This window comes from Ptychodera flava, chromosome 21 (genome assembly GCF_041260155.1).
Source record: "Ptychodera flava strain L36383 chromosome 21, AS_Pfla_20210202, whole genome shotgun sequence".
Taxonomy (NCBI): Eukaryota; Metazoa; Hemichordata; class Enteropneusta; family Ptychoderidae; genus Ptychodera; species Ptychodera flava.
The window spans coordinates 1,867,854-1,894,912 of record NC_091948.1 but is presented as its reverse complement, the minus strand read 5'-3'; the positions used below and the strand labels follow the sequence as shown (position 1 = coordinate 1,894,912).

General features: G+C 39.2%; 1 protein-coding gene across 2 annotated transcripts in view; it reads left to right on the top strand.

Moving 5' to 3' along the window:
* Positions 1-27,059, top strand: part of LOC139121062 (uncharacterized) — a 220,362-nt gene that overhangs the window by 72,184 nt on the left and 121,119 nt on the right. For both annotated transcript variants that reach the window (XR_011549215.1, XM_070685681.1), the window contains one exon: positions 20,356-20,479. The gene's annotated coding sequence lies outside the window, so the exon portion shown is untranslated. The remainder of the gene's footprint in view (positions 1-20,355; positions 20,480-27,059) is intronic.

The following is a 27,059-nucleotide window of genomic DNA, read 5'->3' as shown; positions in this document are numbered from 1 at the left end:
TATTTTCACACCTTATTGAAAGAAAATTTCTTTACTGCAAGCTCCTGTTTGAGAAGTAACTTATGGTACTGTCCGCTAACTACCTCCATGTGTCCACGTACGTATGTGCGTAGTCCCAAAGCAACTACTATTAAGCTTAACTTGTTGCAAATTCACGTCATTTTTCGAGCTGCATTTTTTAGGGCATGGATATTAATATCTACAGTCTACACTGCTAAAGCGTCCTGCTACGCAAGTGCGACTACTCGATGTTGTGACACTCGGAGGAAGTGTTTTGGCGCAGAGTAAGGGCGCAGTTTGGGAGGCGCAAAATGGGGCGCAGTTTGAAATGCGCCGGCGCAGATTGCCGGCGCACTTTGGTGATTTCAGCCCGCTTACATACCTGGATATTTAGTAAATGGGTTTCTGGGCTTATCTTAATGATATATTGAAATTAGGTTGAAGTTGGTAATTTTGTATTTTTGGGACAATTTTTGCCATATTTGGTCAAAAACTTGTTTCTCAAAAACTTCTTGTCCTGTATGTTTGATATTTGGTAGACATGTTCGTGCAGATGATTTTAATTAAATATGTTCAAATTATGGTAAAATCCTTTATAACGTATTTTTTGCAGCTTTTTTGCCATTTTGGTGAGGCTGACCGGAAGTGGGCCATCAAGGTTTCCACCTTCATCAACACATATGTCAAAAACAGTCATTCTCTACATAACACAAAGGAGCTTTTTCAGCTTCTAGGTTGCTTATTTTAAATTTTCAGAGAAATATTTCAATTTTGTGTTTTGAATATTGAAATTTTTTCCTTATAGTCTGCTAATTTGTAAATCCCTACAAATGTTCTCATACATATATTGCCATGTCGGAATGAGATGAACAATTGTAATATTTTTTTTATTTTTCTTTCTTGTTCTTGGTAAAAAATATCTTTACAACAACCACTTCCAATGCTGGTTTGAAGTTTAGCATGAAGGTTCCATTGAGTGGTAGTACCATAACTTATTCAGATTGTGTTGATATGAACAAAATTAATAAATATTGTGATAAGATTTTCTTATTTTTGGCGATTTTATACCTACAGGAACTTATAGTACATAATGTGGTGATTTAATAATTAGGTAAACTGTATTTGGGGTTGAAATGCAGTAAAAAAATCATTAGAAAGCAAAGCTGGAGGTGATTTAGTAGGCTTGGTCTCCAACAAATACCGTCAAATTCCCAATTGAAGCCACGGCTTGTATTAGAAACATTTTGAGGGACCCCTGGGATCACGTGCTGAAGTCCTGGTGCGGCTTTAATAACGTACGTTTCCTGTATTTTCGATATTTTCTCCATGCTCACTAAGCATTACAATCTTGTTATGCAAATGAGCACCACAGAAGTCTACCAACCGGCTTGCACCATAGACCCTCGAGAAAAAGGGACAGGCAACTGCTGAGGTTTCTTTGTGCGATCTATCTTGGAATATATTAAAGTTTATTTGCCAAGCGGTCCGCGACAACATTACTTCGTACTTAACACTGAATCTCATTAACGATCAAACTGATGTTCTGAATATGTACACTTTGCTCTTGCATGGCACGTTCCGAGTAATGACACAGAGAATTTGAGGGGTTTTTTGATACTAGTCATGGTGAATGTTCTGGTAACGATGAAGATCACATTTTGGATTCTAGCCGAAGCCAACGGGAAAAAACCAGACGATAAAAACAGTGTACATTTAGCCATAGACGCTACAGAAAACTCTTGCTAGGTATCGACAATATAAGTTTACATTCCCTACCATAAAAATCTCCGATAACAACAAACATTTACAAGTTAGACAGGTCTACACTTCCCCAGTCCTGCAAAACGAAAATCTGACCTTTATTTCATCTGTCACGCAACATTTGACGAAAATCAGGGTACACAGAAAATGACCTCTAACATTTTGGTACTGTTTTAGCCTAAAGAAACACCAAAGTTCGGATAAGCTACACATGTCTACATCCGCAAAGTACTAGAAAATACATTTGTAACACTGACTTTCGCTGTCAGGAGAAACTTTCTGATAAATCAGGACTCTCCAACGGTTGGTGGAGTCAGAAGCGGTAAGGTAGATATGCATTTACACAAAGCTGAACGCTGTCCTCGTAAATTTGGCCGTTCACAGTTTTCAAGCAACAACATTTCAGTAGTTAACATACATACTTTAACGAATCATGGAGTACTCTTGTGCAGAAAATATTCCGAGGGTTAAAAACTGCAAAAACGAGGGAAAATTTGGAGATACACGGACGATTGCAGAATGTAAACAACTCTGTGATGTCAACTGCTGTCAAGTCTGGAACTGCAGCGATAGGTGTTTCGGATTTCTATTCGAAACTTTGTCACTTTACAACAACTTACTAACTCCCTGCAGACTTCTTGTTGCATCGAATCTCGCTACCAATATGTAAAAAGTACTTTAAAACCATTTTCACGAATTCTTCTCAAAATAGTTGTAACACTTTTCTTTCTAAAATTGGACTTGCGGGTAATCCGAAATAACTTGTAATCCGAAACCTTATTACCGTATACCCGCATGCGCGTGTCTATGAACCGGACGTTGTGCAGTCGATCGGGTCCAGCTTCATTCCGTCCCCGACCCATTAACACCTCTTAATTATTCCAAGTAAGATCCCACGCTGCTAATCCCATAGACCCTTGTTGTCTATCGCAGTTGCCTGTCCCGTTTTTCTCGAGGGTCTATGCTTGCACTGTCAAGTTTCTACCGGTACTTCTTTCTTCAACTTTCTCTCCGAAATAAATCTCTTTGATTTTTAAAACTTTTCTGATCTTTCTGACAAGTTAAGCTTAAATAAATAAATAAATAAATAAATAAAGATTATAAAACAAATGAAATATTTTGTGTTGTCATCAGACACGAGTCTGTGTTGTTGTACGTCAGGGTAGCCTAGGGGTATGTGAGTATTGAATGAAAACTACGTATTTGAAACATTGTATCTCCGACGAGTATCGGAATTCAAACACGAGTGATGAGTTCAGTGAATGGCGAAGTATTTATTGGCAATTTCACATAAAATTATCACATCATTTGATCGTACTAGACACTATTTCCTTTGGACAAGCTTTTGGCAACAGTACCGCTCACTACGGTCTTTCACACCATCGGCGTAACAAATTGAATTCGGGCGAGTTGGTATCGAGCGAGCTGAAATCGGGTCAGATGGTTCCGGGTGGTTTGAAAAGGTACCCGTTTTGCACAGGGTAGAATAGAAGCAAAATGTAGTTATCAACACCATGCATTGATGATATGCCTTTTTTCTCACCGTGTTGTCTCGTTTCTCTGTGATTTTGGTGAAGAGGCGATTTGAAAAAAAAATTCATGGCCGCTGATTGTGGTGATTTGATGTAAGCTGTCAGTACGAAACGTCGACGTAGCACCTCACTGGCTGTGGACCATGCCGCGGGAGATTAGAATAGAAAAGACATTTTCAAACTTTGGGTCAAACCTAGTTTGCCTTCTAGATCAGATACGCTCAGGTCAAAAACAAACTTTGCCATAGCGATTAAAAGCTGCAGGATTTCAGAGTTCTTTGCAATTGATGATATGCTTGAAGCAGTTTTATTGAGAATAGTCCTTTTACATCGTACGTTTCTTGAGAATACTATGTGCCTACTTCAATCGGATACCCCTATGAATAATGATATCATCTGTATGACGCATGCAAATAAATGTAACTTAACTATGACTTCTCATGCTTCTTGTGCCATGTCAAGGCCGAGATTCGGACAGGGTGTACATACGTACATCGCCTTTGCCCGTGAGGAGAGGTTTTCAGAAATAAAGCCGCGAAAAAGGTCTTTCTTTATCTACGGTTTACTTTATTCTTCAAAATCACGAAAGCCGTCGATGACAACTGTAGAGGTTATGGCCGACAGTTGAAGGATGCTTGTAACATAGATTCGTCGATTCCCCGCCACGCCGTGCGCCAGCAGCAACGAGTCAGACTATCCGCGCTTTATTAGTCCCAACGGACAATTTGGTACAAGGATTATCACCTATGCCATACATATGCACGTCGATTTGTTTTACGATCCGATTCAATATGGCTGTCTGGCAGCCATTTTGTTTCCTGAATTTGATGTCGGTGCGTATGTTCACGCAAATTTCTCAGTGATGCTAAGAACGATTCCTTCAAACTTGGTACATAGATTACTCTATATGTTATACATATGCACATTGATTTTGTTTTGATCTGGCTGCGTGGCGGCCATTTTGTTTCCTATATTTTACGACTGTGCGTTCGTTCACGTAAATTTATCAGCGATGCCGGGCGCGATTGCATTGAAAGTTGGTACCTATATTAATTAATCCCTATCACATGTATATGCACGCCGATTTTTGTAATGATTCGATCATAAATGGCTGTGTGACGGCCGTTTTCTTCCTGTACTTGATATCCATCCACAGGGTCCTCAGGTATGATCCACAGGCGTTCCAGGATGAATTATTATTAATGCTGTGTCCATGCATAGGGGCTCATGAATGCAGATATCTGAGATATTCCTGTGCCAATTCTTTTGAAACGTGGTACAAGGATACTACACTATGGCATACATATGCAGGTCTATTTAGTATTGGTGTGGCATGCATAATTAGGTCTAATTTGCATAATTCGAGATTAGAGTGCTGTTTCTTGTACAACTGTACCAAATTTGATGAAAATTTGTGCAGATAGTTTTAGTCCCCACGGAAACCATCCGGGGGGACATAGGTTTTGTCATGTCCGTGCGTGGGTCCGTGCGTGCGTGCGTGCGTCCGTTCACGCAGATATCTCAGAGATGCCTGGAGTGATTTCATTCAAACTTGGTACACGGATTACTTCATATGTCATACACATGCTTGTCGACTTGTTTTGTGATACGATCCAATAAACTGCCATGTGGCCATTTTATTTCGATTTTTTCATGTATAGAGCCATTACTCAGGCATGTTTCAACAGATTTTATTCAAAGTTGGTACAAGGACATTGACCAATGTCATAGCTATGCACATCAATTTTTTTTTGTGATACAATGCAATATGGCCGCCGTGCGGCCATTTTGTTACAATTTTTTCATGTACAGAGCCATAACTCAGACATATCTCAACCGATTTTATTCAAAGTTGGTACAAGGACATTGACCAATGTCATACATATGCACATTGATTTGTTTTGTGATATGACCAATATTACAATTTTTTCATGTCCTGAACTACAGCTCAGACACGTATCAAGCGAATTTATTCAAAAGTATTTTTATCACAGACCTAATGAAGAGGACTCTATCCTCTCTGAGGATCTCTAATCAAAGTACCCATTAACAAGCGGGGACTGTGTCATCAACGATGACTTGTTTCAACTTGATATCAGCTGATGCACTGAAATTGTCCGAAAACCGAAACCTTGTCAGTATTAGTTCTCACAGAATTTCGCTACGACATGTCGGTTAAACGACCGTTGAAGCCTGGAAGTTTTACCTAGTAACTTACATCGATGCACGGCCGATAACGTACCGGTACCATTAGTTATTTACACAACCATCTATTCCTCACTTAGAATACCAGTACGCATCTACTTTAAACCGGTCGAAAAACCGGTTTCTTCGAAACAAATTTAGAAATTTAGCGACTTTGAATTTCACTCAAGCAAACACTGTCAGCTAGACGGGAAATTGTCGAAGTACATGCTCGAGGTAAGATGACATTTCATCGCGCGATGGGTGTAAAACGTGAGAAAGGTTGATGTACGACAAGAGACGCACATTGTAAACCTCGACGTAAGCTGATCACTCTATAAAAAGGAAAGTTAAAAATACACATTTAACCTCAATGCCGGGCGTAATTTACAATTTTTGTGAGATAGTGGAAATGACGGCATTTATGATGACACGCCCACACAACGAAACCAAGCCAAACGATAGCGAGCTCCATGACAGCTACCGTTTTCTCACTTGCACTTTTTCTTCACTTTGAGGGAAAATCTGTCAAATACGGTTGCTTCAACAGGTTCCCTGCTCATCGAAATTTACCAACGTAACTTTACTCAAACCGTCAATCCTTTCTTGTACCATCGTTCACGCAAAATGAATAGCCTCTGCTATGGTGTTTTGTCTATGAGACACAGCATGGGCACCCCGCAGTGTTTTTGATAAACAAACTGTAAGATGATCTAATGCACTAGCGATACCGCTTTGGCTAATCACTTGGCGATATAGGGATATTGACAGTGGTTTCCCTATGTATATAGAGACTTCGGTGTCAAATGTTATTGCGCCAGCAATAAATAGTCTTGACTATATCTCGTACTGGAATAATTAGAAGTGGAACTATAAAAAGGTACTAAGCCATCAAAATTTACAACATCCATTAAAACACTTATAAAAATAATTAGATCTGCTATTTCTCTTCTGTATGTTAGGGGCAAAAGGTTAAGTGTAAAAATCTTGTCTTTGTACTCCAAATCCGTGTAGTGAAGGATATACTGAGTAGCCCTTCGTTGAACCCCTTCCATCCGACCCCTTACATCATTGAGCTAAAGCCTGAAAATCCAGAGTGGAAAAATGGAACCAGATACTCAATATATGTGATCGAAAATATTTAACGTTTCTCATCCGATCGACCGTCAGGTTACTCAGACACAGTTACTCTTGTAGCGTAGAGTAACCGTGATTCAGATTTTTTTCCTCAGAGCTGCTTTCTCTCCATATTGCTATATAATAGTACATGACTTTTTAATTTTGCCATCTTCCCGCTCCAGATCTGTCGGAAGGTAGTTTATTTCATTCCCTTTTTCTGTAATTTTTCTCCACGACCAGTCGCGAGGTCGTGGCTGTAACTTTAGTGTTGAATTTTTGCCGACATTTTTCTCCAAGACCGGCCGCGAGGTCGTGGCTTTCAGGTTTTAGACTTTTTTCAGTAATTTTTCTCCACGACCGTGAAGAATTGGCTTTCAAGTTTATGACTGTTTTTTCTGTATTTTCTCTCCACGATCTGTCGCCAGGTTGTGGCTGTAAAGTGCCATTGAATTTTTTACATTTTTCTCCAAGACCGGTTGTGAGGTCGTGATTTTCAGATTTAGACTTTTGTCAGTAATTTTTCTCCACGACGGGTCGCCACGTCAAGGCTTTCAGCTTTTTACTTTTTTTGTCTTTCCATGACCGGTCGACGTGTTGTGGCTGGATAGTGTTGAATTTTTTCGGCATTTTTACTTTGCTCTGTATTTTCTTTTCGTGGCCGGTAGCCAGGTCATGAATGTAAAGTGTTGAATTTTTTCTGACTTTTTTCTCCAACACCGGTGGTGAAGTCGTGACTTTCATATATATTTTTTCGGTCTTTTCTCTCCACGACCTGTCACCTGCACGTTGCTGTAAAGTGTTGAATTTTTCTTTAAAGTTTTCCCAATGACTGGTAGTTAGGTCGTGGCTTTCAGATTTTGACCATTCTCAATTTTTTTTTTCCAAGACTGCACCTAGTTGACAGCAGAAAACAGCTACTCGGATTCGCGATCTCTTCCTACCTCCATGGCGGTTTCCAATTAACGGTAACTTATGTTTAAAGTCCAATGTAAGTTGTGAGAACATGAAAATTTTAGTGTGTTTTATGACTGTACGTTAAAGGATAAATCGAAATTTCATTTTGTACCCCTAGAACATGAAAGTGTATTTGAAGTTTAATTTAGTGCCCCAGAGAATATGAAAGTGTGTGTGTATAAGTATTCTTTGTAGGATGAGGGACACACCATTTAGTGGTGTTCGGTGCTCAGAGTTATCTCGTAATTCGTTCATTCTTTTCGTATATGTACAGTGTTTCTCCCCAGGCCGTTTAACAGGATCGGCCCCGATCCTTTATTTTTTTCGCCCGATCCCTTATTTTTCGCCTGATCCTTTATTTTTCATGCCGACCCTGTTTCATGTCCGCTGATTCTCTTTAAATGTGGCTGAAGACCTATTGTTTCTCGTCGGCGATTTTGTCACTTTTATTTCAGCGAGCGTATCAAGTGTGAAACGGTTCTAATGTGGCGATAACATGACGTACCAGATGATTAAAAGGTTTATTCCATCGCCAAAATGTGTGAAATGGTTATACTGTTCTCCTTTCATGTCGATGCTTTAGGTGTTTTACACACAATGAGGCAGGGTTATCGGTTGCTGCAAAAACGAGCCCTGCCACTCCTTGACGTGTTCGTTCTGCTGACGTGTTGGTTTGCTACCACCCAATGACCAAGCTACCCGAGTGGCAGAGGCTACGGATTCGCAGCAAGGTTATAGGGTGCAAAGCACCCAAAGTCGCGCTTGTCCGCTTGTCTGTGAGGAGAATAAATAGGCCAGACGTATTGCAAATGAACATCGGCTAAGACGGATGAAACTTAAATTCAAAAAGCATGAAATGTGTTACGCTGCTGATCGTACAGATAATGACATTTTATACAACGGACATGGAGTATACTCAACGAAAGGCTCGGTGTTGCATCTTTGCCAGCGGGCACTCAGTCAAAGCATGCCATGGAGTTCGATGGTCAAAGCATCTATACTATAGGCAACTGGTTGAACTGCCGTTGCCACCAATGTCTCGCACTGGTAAGAATCCGAAGGTCAGGAAAAGTGATTTCGATCAGAAGTGGCTGAAATCGTACGATTGATTGAGACAAAAATCAGATGCAAAAATGTATGGTACTGCCGCGTGTTCAGATCGTGTCCGAGTTCGCCATTTCGAGATCATTTCGAGATCATTTCTTCAACATGACGTTGAAGCCATATGTGTGTCACGCATTCGTAACTTGCAGGGATTTGTTCGATTGACTTTATGAAACAATTGCACTTGATCCAGTTTCAAAACCCATGACCCGTTTTACAATATTCAAGGCACCATGAAATGAAATAAAAAGGAACTACATGAGCTAAAATAATCATTCGTGTGATCATCTGAATACAGCAGCTATGTACGTACGGTTAGGGTATACAGTATAGGTTCAAAGGTCGCGTGTGTTCAAGTGTGCTCCACACAATGCATGGCGGCCGACGCTACGCAGTTGTCAAAGTTTCGTACGTTTTTGTTGAAGTAGAAGACGTTGCAATTTCAAATCTTGTTCTTGAAAATACCTGGTATCAATATTTTCGGGCTTCTCTTCATTATGAATTGAGTTTTAAAGTCAACATATTTCTCTGCAGGCATGCTCCTCTGACTCCGATATTGTAAGTGCAATATCCAGTCCCGTATGAACTTGTCAATGTGACTGTTTTGCCATGGACGTTTAAAAAAGACGTCCATGGTTTTAGAATAGCAATCTGGCTACAGACAAACATGTACGGTAGTAACAGAGGATCACATAAAACGTCTGATTGTGAATGTTATTAGCCCCCACGGACACCGTCCGGGGGGACTTATAGGTTTGGTCATGTCCGTGCGTGCGTGCGTGCGTGCGTGCGTGCGTGCGTGCGTCCGTTCACGCAGATATCTCAGAGCATGTTTCAACCAATTTTATTCAAAGTTGGTACAAGGACATTGACCAATGTCATAGATATGCACGTCAATTTTTTTGTGATACGATCCAATATGGCCGCCAGGCGGCCATTTTATTACGATTTTTTCATGTACAGAGCCATAACTCAGACATGTTTCAACCAATTTTATTCAAAGTTGGTGCAAGGACATTGACCAATGTCATAGATATGCACGTCAATTTGTTTTGTGATACGATCCAATATGGCCGCCAGGCGGCCATTTTATTATGATTTTTTCATGTACAGAGCCACAACTCAGACATGTTTCAACCGATTTTATTCAACATTGTACAAGGACATTGAACAATTTCATAGATATGCACGTCGATTTGTTTTGTGATACAATCCAATATGGCCGCTAGGCGGCCATTTTATTACAATTTTTTCATATACAGAGGCACAACTCAGGCATATCTCAACCGATTTTATTCAAAATTGGTACAAGGACATTGACCAATGTCATAGATATGCATGTCAATTTGTTTTGTGATACGATCCAATATGGCTGCTGTGCGGTCATTTTGTTACGATTTTTCATATACAGAGGCATAACTCAGGCATATCTCAACTGATTTTATTCAAAGTTGGTACAAGGACATTGACCTATGTCATACATATGTACATCGATTTTTTATGTGATACGATCCAATATGGTTGCTAGGCAGCCATTTTATTACGATGTTTTCATGTACAGAGCCATAACTCAGACATATTTCCACCAGTATCATCCAAAGTTGACATTGACCTATTTCATACATATGCTCGTCAATTTGTTTCACGTCATGTAGCAGTAACATGTCAATTATTGAAGTTTCGTAAGTAGGCTGATATGTCAAGAAATATGTACTGCATCAAATTCATGAAACTTTATACAGATGTTAACCGATGTTAAGCTCACATTGCTTTAACATTGAAAAAGACATTTATCAGTGTCATTTTAATTAATTTGTAATTGCATAAGTAATGAACTTTCCTAATTAGGGTGATATAGCCACAAATTAATACAACTCAAATGTGATGAAACTTGATACAGATGTTGATCTCCTAGTGTTGTAAATACTGCATCAAACTTTATGAAATATGGTACCAGTGATAATCTGTTAAGTGTTAGAATTGTATGCAAAAATGTTTTGCAACATCCTGTTGATTAATTCCTAGTTGACTCATTTTATGAACTTTAGGATGGTGGCCTACATTGGTTTTATGTTTCATCACCATGGAACTCATTCTTGGCCATTGAGCGCCATCTGTATCAAAGTATTTTTATCACAGACCTAATTAATGAAGAGGACTCTGTCCTCTCTAGGACATGTAATCAAAGTACCCATTATTAACAAGTGGGGACTGTGTCATCAACGATGACTTGTTCTAGAAAGAACTGGAAGACTTTGAATGAAAATATGGATGTAATATATGAAGTATCTTACTTTATCCTTTTATCGTAGATTTTTCTGATGCTATGAAGTGACATGTGTATTGCATTATTAACATAAAATTTACATAGCTATTGTTATGCAAATTAGCCGATCCTGTTTCAGAAATTTCTGGGGAGAACACTGATGTAACTGAAAAACTAGCACTTTGAATTGGCAATTTCGATTACCATTCTTTGTTATAAAAAGAGTTAACAGTATTTTAAAACCAGCATTGCAATGGCTAAACATGCGGAGCAATGTCGTCATACAGTTCTCTTCGGGCGTTTGAAATCCAACATCTTTTTTTTTCAAGTGATAACAGCTAGCTTGCAATGCTGATCAAAATGTTTGCCCAAAAATACAACCATTTTGGGTAAGTTAGAGTTCGTTTCGTCACCAGGCGATATCGAAGATGTGTTCAGCCACGGTGGAGGGACTGTGGCACAGCTCCAAACATGGCCTCCCGTAACACTGTAACTTGTAATTGAGCTACCAAAAGAACCATGCTTGTACAGCTTCCTTCGGTAACTGGTGGAGCCACATGCTGGGTTTCCTCTGGGTTTTAAAAAATCTTAGTAAATTTACAAATTCCAGTTTTAAATTATTAGTAAATTTGATAAAATATTAGTAAATGCTATTCCGGAGGTTTACCAGTCTTTTGGCAGTGTCAATGAGTTTCTCCAAGACGGTGCAAGACTGGATGTGCTACTACTGGACATACCAATACATGTAGATTTTGAGGCAATAATTCTCCTTTGTTTCAGTGAACACCTCACTGCAAATGCCTTCTTCAAGTCAAATTTATCAATATTCCTCAGAGATGGTGCCTCTATTGCAATTGTCATAATGGCACTAACTGTGCTAACTTTTAGTCTAGCCCTGGATTTTGTTTTTATTCTGTTGTACCTGGAAAAGCCCCTTTCACAAGCAGCAGTGTTTGTTGGCAATATCACACCAATTTTGACTAATGTACAGATATATTTCATCAACTTTCTGATCCAAAAGTATGCCCCATGCATCTTGAAATGAAACCCCCTGTAATTTTCACACAGAATTTCTTTGGTTATACTCAACTCATATTTTAGTCTTTCAGAATTCACAATTGGGTCACTATGCTCACCCTTTAGCAGGGTTCTCCCCAGAGTTCCAAGAGTACTGGACGGCTCATTTATATTCATGAGCATTAATATTCATGAAAAACTGTAACATTTCATACGCTTGTATAATAAAATAATCGCAATCATACCAATCCATAATCCAATAACACTAGGTCAGAATTTGTAAGACAATAGTTGTAAACATAGACACAAAACAGCACAGAACAGACAGTAAATAGACGGTACAAACAAAGTCAAATTCATGAAAGAAAGATATATGGACCTCTGGCCAAAAGACCAAGAAGTGATGTCAGGTGTTCGAAAGCGCATCCTGCCCCACATGTGGCACCCGCCATATATCAATCTGTAAGTCAGATAGATAGTGGTCACTAACTAAGGCCCCATGTCACCGATGCCATCAGTGATCATTTGTCGAAGAGAGATATTGTATTTATCTACCAGCTTGCGATACCTGCCAAAAAAGCGTTTGAATGTAGAGACAAGTCTTGCTCTGGTGTAAACTTGATTTAACAGTTTGTAAGAGAGATGGCCATGTCTCTCTACAAAATCACCATATGAACTGCATGCTCTTGCATATCGAATAAGCTGGGAAATGTATACCCCATAAGCAGGTGAGAGTGGAATATTACTGATGAGGTGTGGAAAATTGATTATACTAAAGTTGTAATCATCTGTCTTGTCATATAGCCTAGTAGAAAGGTGACCATTGGAGTCAAATTCAAGTAAAATGTCCAGATATGAAGCAGAAGAGGCCGCGTTTCTGTAGTTTCTTTAATCTCCAATTCTGGAGGATAAATCATAGCGAGATATTTACTGAATTCAGAGTTATTCAATGAAATAACATCGTCTATGTATCTAAATGTAGGTTGAAAGTACGAGCTACAGAGACCTTTTTCTGCTTGATAAGGTTCTGGATAAATTCTGCCTCGTATGAGAACAGAAATAAGTCGGCAAGTAAGGGAGCACAGTTAGTGCTCATGGAATTCCTATACACTGTTGGAAAATGTGTCCTCCAAATTCAACAAATATGTTGTCAATGAGGAAATCAAGCATACTGATAATGTCTTTCTCGGTATAAAACACTTTAGCGTTAGTATATTTTTAACAAAATATGTGGAATTATACCCCAATACCACATATTTGTAACGGTGTGAACCGTTTTTGTAGAAAATGCTTGGTTGATGATGTTTTTCAAGCGTTCTTTCAATTTCATGTATTGTGGTATACAATGTGGAAAAATCGAAAGTTTTAATAGATGTTATTTTTGAAACAGATCTTGATTTCAAATTTTCCAAGAGTTCCTTCGAATTTTTTAATATCCACATTTGATTTATACCACTCCGAGAAAAGACAACATCACAGTATGATTGAAGTCCCCGTTTAACAGTACAAAGAACAGAAGTCAGTGTCTTCGATAACTCTGTTGTTGAACATTTTGAAGATCCTGCGATAAACCTAGCTTTGTAAGGTGTTGTTTAAGCTTTGGTATCCAGTATCAGCTAGGCAACTTATTATGGTCATCCTTTGTTGTAATATTAAAATTATCCATAAATGACTTATGGTTTGCCAAAATTTCAGATTTGTTGAACATTGATTGTCTGTAAGTGGAGTTGGTGGAGGTCTTAGTTACACCAAGTTCGTCTATAAGACATTCAAAATAATACTTCTTACAGACAAATACAATGTTATTGGCAGCTTTATCAGCAGGGACGACAACATATTTGTCATGGACATCATTCAAACACTTAACAGCATCAGGATCTTTAAATACAGAATAGGGTCTTCTGCAAACATGTGATCTTAGTCGACCAATACGGCCACGCACTATTTTCCTCACAGATTTGACCCATTCTGACAGTGTGTCCAGCTCTACATCCTCCCTTTTAGCCCATTTCCTGGCATATTCTTCAACAGAGTCCATAATGATCTTAAAATTATGGTTCCAGTTGATCCTGCGAGGATCTCTGAACTTGGGTCCACAAGATAATGTCTTACGAAGGTGGTGATGTTCAACCAAGTTCAGATCACCAGTGATGACATGGCCAACTGGAGTATATTTGAAGGGAGATGTAGAGCAGTCACAGGATGCTGGTGTTTGAAGGAATTCCTTATTGTAATTGAATATTTTATTGGAGATTGTCTTGGTGTATTGATATGACAGAATAGGTACAGACTGGTTCTTAAAGTATACAGGTATAGTTGATGTAACCTTTTTGTTGTGAAGTATATTGCTGATATTAATGGCATCAATTCCTTTGTTAGTAAATGGAAGATGTATGAAATGACGATGATCATCAGTCATAGGTTCAGCACGAACAGGCTTGTATAGTCTGTATAGTGCAATGTCAGCAATAATACTGACCAGTCTGTACGGTTGTTTGTTCGGATCTGTCAAAGACAATCCCAATGCATAGACATGCAACCTTCTCAAGTCCTTGATGGAAAGAGCAAATAATGAAGTACGAATGTGATGGAGACCTAAAGGCTTCTGCAATAAAAGAAGCAGTTCATGAAATTTGTCATGGCAATGTTTACTTTCTTACGGCTGATGTACAAATAATAACAGCCATTTCCACTGTGCCTTCAAGGTATTTTTTCAATTTTAACTGAACAATACAGAAAGAAAAGAACCTTTAAGTAGTATAAAGGAATGTTTTGAAGCTTCTGAAAAATAATTTACCACTTTGTCATCAATTTTCCTGTGCTTATATCATCCCTCACTACTTTGAAGTTTGGATTATCATTGCACTATACCAGTATCCTATATTTTTCAAATTACCTAGGTGGTCTTGTTACTGCACATGCGCAAACTCTGTAGAGTTTAAACCAGCAACTTAAAGGGTTAACTAAACGTCTATGGTTTTGAAAGTTTAGTGTCTCGATGTCAAATCGCCTCAATTGCTTCTTGATAGTCATTGTAGAATGGGAAAATTCGCAAACAGAGAGGCTTGTTGCCACGGACAAGCAACTTTTGGCCTATTGACCTGAAAAATAAGTGAGTGTTCATTGATAATTCACAGACTGTATCCGTTGACACCAAAGTTGGCTGTGAGTTCATTGCAGGCAATCTTTAGCTTTCCACAATGCCATCCCGCCACTCACTGAGTCTGAACTGAACATTGAACATTGAACAGTTGAAGAGTACGACTTTTAGTAAAATTCTCATTTTTTGTGCTGATTTTTGCCACTGTACTTTCTTTTTATAGTGTTATAAACGTTCATGATACAAAGCAAAAACCTTCAGTTTGTCTCATTCTTTCGATCGTACAGAGATTGTGTGACAGGAAAACCTTGTCTAGTTCATCGGGCAATGATCTTTAGCTTTGTGAACGTACGCTCAACCAGCTAAAATAGCTTTATACAACACTTCAAAGGAATTTATTACCTTTTTATTTACATGAAAATCAGACTAGAGAAAAAGTCGTATCTTTACTTTCAACGGAGAATCCTAACACTATATCAAAAACGTGGCTGTCCGTTGACAGCAGAAGAAGCATGTCTCAGATGATATGATTGGATTTTAATGCGAATAGTCCACATTTACGACCAGTCAAAATATTCGTTATAAAGACTCTATTTTGAATGACGTCATTCTCATATGTAGGCTATCTCAATCGCCTCCTTCAAGAACGTCGCTGTACGTTATGACGCGATGCCCCATATGTCTCAAGCCTGTATTTTTTCTCATAAAAATACGAATGCGATGTGAAAATATTTCGTAAATGGCAGATTTTTTTCTCAATTTACTAATTTGCGAGCGGCAGCGGAAGCCCAGACATACCCTTCTTTTACATCTCAATTTATCAATGTGTCCGTGTATTCAATGAAAACACCAAGTTCGAAATCCTGGAGTTCGGTATCGCTGAATTCCGGTTCAAAGTTATAAGGCTGAAGGCAAAGTGTATCCATGGGACAGTAGCTCAATGCAAACGTATGGTAGATCAGACCCCCTAAAAATACCCCCTAACTTCCGCAACCAAACACGAAAACTTTACGTCATCAAAAGTCAAGCCTCTCTGAGGAATTCCGATAGGTGGCGCTTCCATATCGTGAAAATGGCGTCATACACATCAGTTAATAAAACATTAATTTCTAGGAGAATAAACAGCACATTTTTCATCTTTTCATCATAAATGTTACAAAAATAATCTTCTTCAACTTTTAAAGGCAGGTTGATATTTGGGTGGACTATCCCTTAACTTTAGGGTTTATTTGGCCGAAAATAAGTCAGTGTCTGTTCACTGAATTCAAAACCGGACCCATTGATGCCACAGCTTGCTTGTGACTTTCATTGCATGCAGTCTGAACTGAACACGTTTCTGTAACAGTAAAGTCCAATTTTTCGTGTCAATTATTGCTATCAGAATTATTTTCATAGTGTTATGGGCATTCATATGATGCACAAAAACTTCAGTTTGTCTCCTTTTCTCAATTGTACAGAGATAATGTGACACAGAAATCTTGTCTATCAAGGGCAATGAACTTTTGTGAACATAACTCTGCTGAGAAGCTTTCATATGCAAAATCAGAGTACGGAAATGAACACATGGTATTGTTTCAACAGCGCAGTTCAAAAAGTATCAAAATCAAACTAAAATTAGTCCTTTCCGCTACACTATACAATGCCTGTTGCCATACTATTAACAGGTGCCGATAACGGGTCAAATGTTTCGAAGTGTGACACCCATGATATTTGATATGCCATTCTTGCCAGCTCAGTGCAGTGCGCGAAGGGTCGCCCCTTTTAGGTGCAATTGGCGGCGCGCAGCACACCAAAGAGGGGGAATCGTGCAATTGCGCACAGGTATGTAAGGGTCCCAAATTCGACAAAGTGAGCGTCGAACTGAGCGTGGCAAAAGACAAAGTGAGCGTCAAACTGAGCGTGGAAAATGACAAAGTGAGCGTCAAACCGGGCGTGGAAAATGGCAAGTGAGCGTCGAACTGAGCGTCGAACTGAGCGTTGGAACTGATAAAGTGAGTGTCAAACAGCGTTGAATACGAAGTAAGCGTCAAACTGGGCGAAAAAAGAACTGAGCGTTGAACTTAGTAAGAGTGCTAAAACGTAGCGAATATGCGAAATATAGCTTACATGGGTGCTCAGTTAGCGCGTACTGGATAGTACACGGTTTTGCCAGTCGGCTAATAAAAACGTGTTTACGATGATGCGCGCAATATTGGTGTCATAATTACAATTAATTACAGTTTACTCTTCGTAGTCAAAAAGAATAAGAGATAGGAGTCAGGTCCTGCAGTTGACGGACCTCGATGGAGCAATGTCAATCACTATCTGTAGTGTGCATGTATGTGAGTTGACAAATGGCAGGCAGAGCGAGGTCAAATTACGTCATTCTCTATGGTTGACCGAGACTGAAAAGTTTTGAGCCAATCATAAGCTTACACCTGAAGCCGAAAAAATTACTGTAACTTTCATTTTTTCGGGTGAAAGATGTTCTCTCACGTTGCTTTAATTCTGAAACATTTGTCATGTTCGGCAATCGTGATGTCAAATGGATAGAAAATCACAGTCATCACATGCACAGAATCCCACGTCCAAAAAACGATCATCGCATAGAGTGTCACGTTCAGCAAACGCTTTCCAGACAATGTGTTTATTCAGGCAAAGTCTAAATTGACCTTTCAACATCAAGAGTCTTTGGATAACAAGTCTGATTTATGTAGAATCATTATTGAACGTACGCGAACTGTACGTCAGTCAAGTTTAGCCACGCTGACAGGACTTCAAACAAATCAAGTTCACGGAATTTTCAGTGCTGCAGTGGGCGCAACCCTCTGAGCATAGGGAACCCAGAAGTCTGGTTGTTGTTGTTGTTGTTGTTGTTGTTGTTTGATTGTTGTTTATGTTTATTAGTCTGTTGTTGTTGTTGACCAATACAATTCAACGAACATAACTGTTGTGTTGTTGTTAATGCTTCAAGCGTAACGTAGATGTCATAAGAAACGTTACATGGACACTATCATTACTTGGCCCGATACAACTATCTGCTAACGCGTACATTCTCTTCATACACTTAAACAGTGTATAATTATAAAAATGACAGGAAAATTCATGAAAATTGGTAAAATGTCCTCCAAAAATTTTGTTGGGAAAAATCACCGTCATGGATATACAAAAGATGGTACCGGTGAGCGGCGTCGCTTGACAATACGTCGGCATTTTATGGCGATCAGCGCAGAAATGATCTTTGAAATTTTACTGTGCAGCCACAATAGTCCTGGCACAGACACATTCATTCAAAATCATCAAAATGCAGAGTGATTTTTATCTAGAGAAGCGTGGTCCGTAGCGACTATGGTTATCGATGCGTGCAGAGCCGTAAACTATGTCGATATGTCGGTCAATTTATATTTTTCTTGATTATTTCATAGTGATCGCGCCAACTAGATTTGCAATATCTCTATCACTCTGTAAAAAACTACAATGCTATCTAAGACATAACATTGGTGTCGTGTGATAAACACATAACTATTTCTAGTTTATTCATCGTTCTGTTCGCTCAAAGATCAAAGAATACCTACCATACTGTAGGCCTAATCTTGAATGCAGAGCTTCGGACTTCAAAACAATTATACCAGCAGCGTATTTTATTGACACTAGCTTTATAGCAGAATGCTTTCTTTATTGAACGTGTTTATGAAGAGATGATAAACTTGATCGTAAACTTGCTTCAAGTCTGTAGGCGTATAAATATCAAAATGACATAAATTTAAGGAATAAACTTCGCTTACCCGGATGTTCGCATGTCGGGTTGGTGATAGGCTGTTACGTTGGGGAACGATGTGGCTGAAAACGTCGCAACCCATCGTAGTAGTTAGCCAATTTTAACTGGTAATTTCAGTGCCTTCTTTATTGAGTACAAGGACATTCATGCTGCTATCAAATATAGATAAAAATAGACACGACAAATTGTCCCCAGACGCGATGTCGATATTTGCTATCATGGAATGGCTCTACCGATGTATGACCAGAGTTTTACTTCCCGATCGCACAAATTGAACAAAATTTGGGTGTCGTAATTAACTTGAACGTTACATTTGATAAATCGTCAACTATTTTTTTGACATCGATTACACCTAAGACATGTTAGGGGTGTTCATGAATTGCACCTTTTTGTTAGGTATTTAGTTTGCAATATTTTACAGACGTAAGTGAACATACGCAACAGTGACAACGTACTAGTTTATTTGACAAGACGTACATGCTCTCTCTCTCTCTCTCTCTCTCTCCTCTCAAAAAAATACTGCAAACTGTAGCCGTTCATGCCATATACCGCTGTGCCTGCGGTATTACCGCGATCGTTAGGAGTGGAAGAGGTGTGAATGTTTCACTTCCAGTCCGTGGTAAAATGACTTTCTTACGATATTCAGTCTCTGAACAGCGGTAATCCTGCTATAAAAATGATAATTGTCATGGCCATGAAGCGAAATCTGTTCGGAAAAATTATCTACCCGAAACAGGGCAACAGTAACAGGGAATGTCAACTCATGCCAAATCATCAGGCGGGATTAACGACTCACGAAGTTCATTTGGTACCGCCATAGTGAATGTATACCTGCGGGATCGCGGGACGCGATCTCACAGCTGATGGCAAAATTAATTATACCACATCCTATCGTTGGAGGCGCCATCACGCTCAGTTTGACGCTCAGTTTGACGCTCAGTTTAACATTTTCCACAAAGTGCTCGATCGCTCGGTTTGACGCTCAGTTTGACGCTCAGTTTGTCATTTTCCACAAAGTGCTCGATCGAGCACTTTGACGCTCACTTTGTCAATTTTTGGGATCTTACATACCTCATTGCGCAGCCTGGATGAAACACTGAACGTTATGGAAGACAGATATGCATCAAAGAGAAAAACAGATGGTCAACCAGTACAACCAGATGAATCAATCAATTATTGGCGCTGCTCCTATCACTGTGTACTATCATGTTCAAATTGCAAAGCCTAAAAGTAGTAAAAAATGAATACTTATGGAATTTTTTCTCAAACTTGTGGTATATTCAGTTCACACATTGTCCAACCGGCAATACACTGGCATTAAATGTGGTACTAGTTTCAACTCAGGTGATAAATCCCTCTGTCCGAATGCATCATAGTATGGAAATTAAATAATTCAATGAATTGCGTAATGTATATTTTGTAGACAGGCTCATGTTCAAGTTAAAGAAATGTAACATCATGAACAAAAGACAGAGGAGGAAAAGTTGCACTATTTTCAGTCACATCAACATCAAACACCAACTCATATTTTGCTGTGTTAAATCTGCTTATTTGCAAACAGGGTGATGAAGGAGGAAATACCAATGTATTGACCAACAGATGGGCAACTTACCTGAAAGCTCGACTTGATTGTTCTGCAAAAAGCACTGAGTTTGTTAATTTTGAACAATTCTATGATGTGCTTGGTAAGTAGCAAAATACTATCTCCACTGTGCTGTGATTGGTTGAGTAAATATTAATATTCATGAGATGAGTATATAAGGGTGAAACTCAATGACCCATGTGTCCCATCACATAGCGGATCAAGTGCAGCACCAGGGTTCATCTAGTGCTCCTCGCGGTACCATAACCTTGCTCCAGCAGTGTGTGAAGAGAGAGTCGTATGATGTGTGCAATCTCCTATACATTTTCACATGGGCACATATTGGTTGAGATATGAGTAACTGCGGTTTAAAGCATGGTTGCCATATATTGGATGCATGGAATGACCAGCATGTGAACGTTAAATGTCATGTTATTGGCAGATCAGATTTCACAGGTGGGCAGCAAGATTTCCTTACCACTGTCCAGATGGTGACTAGACAAAAGAGGTGGCTGAATGTTACAGCAGGCGTCAGCAGAGTTGAAACCAGAGAAACCTTGGCGAGATTGTAGCTGGCGGTAGACATTGCTATGGAGGCCTGTCTTTCAGAATATATTTAATAATTTTAATGAAAAGACAAAGATTCTGTAGGCTTGTCCACCATTCTGTTGGCCCTAGTCGGTAACTAAATTTTGGCAGATATCAAAAAAGTAGCAAAAATATAAAGGCAGTAGGAAGTTGCCGTCAGTGGCACCCGGTCACGTAGCCAGACTCAACGGAAACTTCTCTCAATGTATTGTTTGAATTGTGGCTTAACCGGTTAACCGGTTATTTTGATATAGCGCTGTATTTCTCCGTATATAGAGAGGGGTAGTGAAAGGGAATGAGAGTGAGAAAGATCATGAAAGATAAAATAGAGGATTATTAAAGAAACAGTGTATTTGATGCTGATAATTGGTGTAAGGGATGAATGACTGCTGTATGGACTGATTTGGATTAAGCTGACAGTACAGCATCGAATACAGTAAAGATGAAGTAATTATGGAAATTAAATATTGAAACTATTTTTTGCATTTCTGGTATTTTGCAAAATCGTCAGGGATGCTTTATCAGAGGTTAGTGAGATGATTGCGACAACTTTTGATATTAGTATTTATTTACATGTCTATATATAAAATAGTGCAGCCTTGGAGTCTGGTGAACTAATGACAGTCATCTATGGCGTGTAATCCATGCCAAAATTAACACCTTACATTTTGAGCCAACCTTCATTCATCTCTCGCCCAATTCAACCCAACTGTGGCCACCTTCATTCAACTCTCGCCCAATTCGACCCAACTGTGGCCAACTTCATTCAACTCTCGCCCAATTCGACCCAACTGTGGCCAACTTCATTCAACTCTCGCCCAATTCAACCCAACTGTGGCCAACTTCATTCAACTCTCGCCCAATTCCACCCAACTGTGGCCAAACTTCATTCAACTCTCGCCAATTTTGCGTGTAATCCATGCCAAAATTAACACCTTACATTTTGAGCCAACCTTCATTCAACTCTCGCCAAATTCCATCCAATATTGTCGCCAACCTATCCAACTTTCACGAAACTCAATGCGACTCGTGAAATGCATTCGCTTTGCGCCGCGACTCGTTTGAATCATGCTCCCTAGATTACCTTATGTAAAAAACGTATTTCGTGAATGAATAAATCTAATAATGTAAAACATGCAGGATTCTTGACTACCGACCATGGATGCTATTTTTGTGTAGTCGGATGGTCAGATCTGTTGGGTGGTGAAATCTCCGATATACATCGGATATTTACCCACGATTTGACAAATTATCGTCTAGTATCATAGTTTAAGTCCAAAATCGCCGATATTTATCGGCCCTACTAGTCACAGACAGTCAGACAGCCAAGCGCTCATTAGCATATATAGACACTATCAACCGATCGCGAGTGACGTGCAAAACTTTTGAATGTACACTGTACGGGCGATTCGGATTTGCCGTCGAAAAACTAACGTAAAAGATGCGCTCAAAATACATGACATTTACCACATACGTAAATTACATGTTGACCTATGGTACGTGCTCATTGATTTTATTCCAAAATTTCCTTTCACTCAGTTATTTTATAAATCATGTCAAACTGAGCACTCTCTGTGACACAAATTCATCAGCCTGGTTCTGGGCAATTTACTACAAATCCTGAAAGATAGCAGAACTCAGAATGTACTGAGAGATAGTTCCATATAAGCTTTATCGAAATGGGTACTTTCTAAATTTTTAAATGCTTGCGTTATGGTAGGTGTCAAAATTAACGATCTGATTTCCCTACAAAATGAGAGGCCGCGCTGGTCGCCATGCTAATCAGACGAGACTAGCGATCCTGGCAGGCAGGCTATGACCTCTGCCTGTTCTTAGTTTAATGTTAAAACCATAAAACCAAGAAATCTAGTTGTTGTTGTTATTGTTGTCTGTATTGTTGTTTATGTTTATTAGTCGTGATGTTGTTGTTGACAAATGGAATTCAACTAACATAAATGTTGTGTTGTGGCTGTTTCAAACGCAATGTAGATGCCATTAGAAACGCTACAAGGATACCATCATTCTTTGACACGATGGGGCGATGTATACCAACGTACACTCTCTCCATGTGCATGTGCATGTGCACAACCCCACGACCGGTCGTGAAGGAAAAACTTTGAAAAAATACTGACTTTCTCCTGACATGCATCGCCACGACCCCACGACCTGTCGTGAAAGAAAAAACTTTGAAAAAATATTCTGTTTCTCTCGGCATTTATCGCCACGACTCTACGACCGGTCGCGAAGGAAAAACTTGTAAAATATATTACTCTATTTTATCCCGACTCGTATTTTATCGATGTCGATACGGTCAATGTACTGTTAAAATATTGTATGACTTGATGATTTAGGCATGGTACAGTACACAATATACGCAAATTGTCCGAGTTGAAGTATGAAACTTTAAAAATCAGGTGGTAAACAAAATTATGAAAAGCCTCTGCTGGACAAAAAATTGTGAACGACCTCCTAGAAAGTAATTATAAAATTTAAAAAGGCGCCAAGAATTTCAAACAGCGCGGAGATTTTTCAACAACGCCGAGATTTTTACACACCGCCGCGATTTATTTTACCCAGCACGGAGATTTTTTAACCGCGCCGAGATTTTTACGCATCATGGAAAATTGTCGTTTTAGTCCATGGTAATCAAGCGACACGATGACATCGTACAAACGAGGCAACGCGACGGGCAACTCAAGTCGCTCGTTGCACTGCATATACTATATGTCGGGTCATTTTTTTCAGATCCCCTGGCTCACTGACAGAAAACACCTGAATACGTCATATGACGTTGGTATGACGCGTTGTGACGTCTCATAAGTTTCCGTGTTGTCGGGGCAAAGTTAGTCACTTTAATGATGGGTTGGTTTATTGTAAACCACATTGTGGCACAGTCTACTTGAAGTCAAATGAGAGTCAAATAAAATACGATAGAATCTCATTCACACACGTTAACCGATTGCAGTGAACTCCAATTCACGTATGGTTTTCTCAACCCAGAAGTGCCTTTATTTAAATCGAAAGCAGCATGCAGCGGACCCTATTTAAAATTGGTTTACCCCAACCAAGTCCCCCCTTCACACGGACTGTCCCCCGACACGAATGCGTTCAGCTCAAAAACGAGCTTCAAGCACTGTAGTTAAAATGAGTTGAGCTTCAAAGGTAATCTAGGGAGTCCGATTCAAATAAGTCGCAGCGCAAAGCAAATGCATTTCAAGAGAGTTGCATGTAGCTTGGTGAGTCGCATGTAGCTTGGTGAGTTGCATGTAGCTCGGTGAGTCGCATGTAGCTCGGTGAGTCGCATGTAGCTTGGTGAGTCGCATGTAGCTTGGTGAGTCGCATGTAGCTTGGTGAGTCGCATGTAGCTTGGTGAGTCGCATGTAGCTTGGTGAGTCGCATGTAGCTTGGTGAGTCGCATGTAGCTTGGTGAGTCGCATGTAGCTTCGTGAGAGTTGCATGTATGCTGGCTCAACATGTTGGGTGTTAATTTTGGCATGGATTACACTCCATAAGTCATCCAAGAAAAAGAAATTGGCTGCACATGGTGGTAAAAGTACCATCTGGGCTACGTTTGCCACCTTGCTTGTCGGTTACATAATGAAAATAGGTGTTCATTGTTAAATGACAATCTAGTTCTTGATAGGACTATTATTGTTATTATTATTATTTTTATTATTAATCTTTATTTAAACTCGATAACTCCAAAGATGAAACACGTCTTTTCATGGAGGTTGAATAGATAAAGAAAATTATAGCACAAAATAGACTTGAAAACACAAAAAACACAAAAGTACAAATATAGCAAAAATAAAGCTACGAAGATGTATCAGAGAAGTAAGTAGAATACAGAAATTATTACAAGATTTCTTAAAACTAGTCAGTGACTCGGAGTCCCTGATGGATTTTGGGAGATTGTTACATTCATCCACACCCGCAACAGACAAGGTTTTTGATAAAGAATTGTACGTGCTTTGGGAACTTTAAGGAGGTTCTGATTTGAAGAATGCAGTGATCTGGAAGGGATATAATTATTGAACATATTAGTTATTAGTCCCCGTGGACGAAGTCCGGCGGGGACTTATAGATTGGGTCCCGTCCGTGTGTGCGTCCGTCCGTCCGTCCGTCCGTCCGTCATCAACAGTTTCTCAGACACTGCTGAACCAATTTTGTTCAAACTTGGCACAAAGGCATAGCACTATGACCTACAGATGCACATCGATTTATTTTGCGATACGATCCAATATGGCCGCCAGACGGCCATTTTATTACACTTTTTTCATGTACGGAGCCATAACTCAGATATGTTTCAACCGATTTTATTCAAAGTTGGTACAAGGACATTGACCAATGTCATAGATATGCACGTCAATTTGTTTTGTGATGTGATCCAATATGGCTGCTGTGCAGCCATTTTGTTATGATTTTTTCGTGTACAGAGCCATAATTCAGGCATATCTCAACTGATTTTATTCAAAGTTGGTACAAGGACATTGACCTATGTCATACATATGCACATTGATTTGTTTTGTGATACGATCCAATATGGCTGCCTTGTGGCCATTTTTTTTACGATTTTCCATGTCCTGAACCATAACTCAGACATGTATCAAGCAAATTTATTCAAAGTTGGTACAAGGACATTGACTTATAGTATACATATGTACTTCGATATAAATATGTACTTTGATTTGTTTCTCGATATGGTCCGATATGGCCACATGGTGGCAATTTTGTTATGTTTTTTTTTCATGTCGAGAGCCATAACTCTGGCAAGTCTCAACTGATTTTATTCAAAGTTTGTACCTGGACATTGACTTATGTCATACATATACATGTTGATTTTTTAAACAGTAAGATCAAATATCACTGCGTGGTGGCGATTTTGTTACAATTTTCTCATGTACTGAGCCATAACTCAGACATATTTCCACCAGTATCATTCAAAGTTGGTACAAGGACATTGACATATTCATACATGCTCGTCAATTTGTTTCCGTCATGTAGAGCAGTATCATGTCAATTATTGAAGTTTCATAATTAGGCTGATATGTCAAGAAATACTGCATCAAATTTCATGAAACTTTGTAAAGATGTTAAGCTCACATTGCTTTAACAGTGAAAAAGACATTTATCAGTGTCATTTTAATTAATTTGTAATTGCATATGTAATGAACTTTCCTAATTAGAGTGATATATCCACAAATACAACATCAAATTTGATGAAACTTGATACAGATGTTGATCTCATAGTGTTGTAAATACTGCATTAAACTTTATGAAATATGGTACCGGTGATAATCTATTAGTGTTAGGATAGTATGAAAAAATGTTTTGCAACATCCTGTCAACTAATTCCCAGTTGACTCATTTAATGACCTTCAGGATAGTGGCCTACATTGGTTTTATGTTTTCATCACCATGGAACTCATTCTTGGCCATTGAGTGCCATCTGTATCAAAGTATTTTTATCACAGGACCTGTAATCAAAGTACCCATTAGCAAGCAGGGACTGTGTCATCAACGATGACTTGTATAGTCAGGGGTTAAATCGTGAGTTGCTCTGTAAATTTGGGCCATATGGTTGAAACTGAGTTTCAAGTTAATCGGCAGCCAATGAAGCTGAGTTTACATTTGATATGTTGAAAGAGGCAGAACTGTGTCAAGAATAAGTCTCATTGCATGTCTGTGTAGATGCTCCAATGCATAGATATTGCTACTGGTAGAAAAGCTCCAAACCTAGAACAGTAATATTATGGAACTATGGAACAGAGATGCCAGTCAAATACGATCATTCATGAGAAATGGATTCCTTGTTTATTTGTGGATGTTGGTAAGTTTGTCTGATGAGATTTGGAGAGGAAGACAGTAGAATAAGCTTTTTAAATCTATACAAAGGGTTGAAAAAAATGGGCCCAGCGACCACTCCACAACTATATCCTGCGAAACATTATTGTGCAGTGGAGATAAAAACTATCTCCACTGTGCTGTGATTGGTTGAGTAAATATTAATATTCATAAGATGTGTATAAAAGGAAAACTCAATGACCCAGATCACAGGGCGGATCAAGTGCAGCATCCCTACCACCCACCAGGCA